The following is a 1,016-nucleotide window of genomic DNA, read 5'->3' as shown; positions in this document are numbered from 1 at the left end:
AGAGAGACACCAGATTTCAGAGCAGTGCAGGGTGGATGAGAAACCGGTAGACTCACAGATTTTAGCAAAAATCAAAGCTGTTCCTCAGCTCTGGGGCTACCTGAGATCCGTTTTTGCTCTGACAAATGGAATTTATCCTCATCAATTAGTGTTCTAAATTTCTTACTATGAACCTAATTAAATAACTGGTACATTAAAAAAATCTTATTTATTTGGTAGAGTCTTGCTACACAGCTTGTACTTGTCGTGATCCTCCTGTCTCAACGTTGGGATTATAGGCATGCAAGATTACAGGTACGTTTCAGTGGTCTGCATTGCACTCTCAGGTTCCAGGGCTGGCACCGCGTGAGGTACAGGGGATTAATGCCAGGTCCTTGCGTTTGCCAGGCAGGCGCTTAGGCCACCGAGCTATCTCCCCAGCTGGCAATTTGTTTTCAGTGATCCATATGTTTGTAAATATTGAGTTACAAAACCTCAGTAAATTCTAAGAAAACATAAATGGTGAAGTTTTCTTTATCATAATGCAATCAAACTGAAATTAATACAAAGGATGGGAGGACCCTAACTGTGACTGTTAGTACACGTACAAACAACTCCTCATCTGTTCTTAGGCAAAGAAGAAATCAAAACTATAAATGCAAAGTAGCTAAAAACAATAGCAAAAACAACACATATTAAATCTCCGAGTTATGCTCAGGAAAATGTAATTTTAAATTCTTTTGCTACTCACCACTGAAGAATGAAACTAAATGGATTATTGCACCCAATCGAAGTAGAAAGGAAAATAGCAACAAAGCAAATACAAACAGCAAAAGGAAGAAGTCAAGAAAAAAGTATGAAAGCACAAAAATACCCTTAGCCATAACAAATAGAAAAATAATCACAGATCTAAAGAGAGTTAAGGAGATAACTCAGTAGAATAAACGCTTGCCTGGCAAGGGCAAGGGCCTGAGTTCAATCCCCAGTTCCACCAAAATAAATAAATAAATAAATAAATAAATAAAAGAATTAAAATA

This window comes from Octodon degus, unplaced genomic scaffold (genome assembly GCF_000260255.1).
Source record: "Octodon degus isolate 3935 unplaced genomic scaffold, OctDeg1.0 scaffold00010, whole genome shotgun sequence".
Classification (NCBI taxonomy): Eukaryota; Metazoa; Chordata; class Mammalia; order Rodentia; family Octodontidae; genus Octodon; species Octodon degus.
This window is presented reverse-complemented; position numbering follows the sequence as displayed.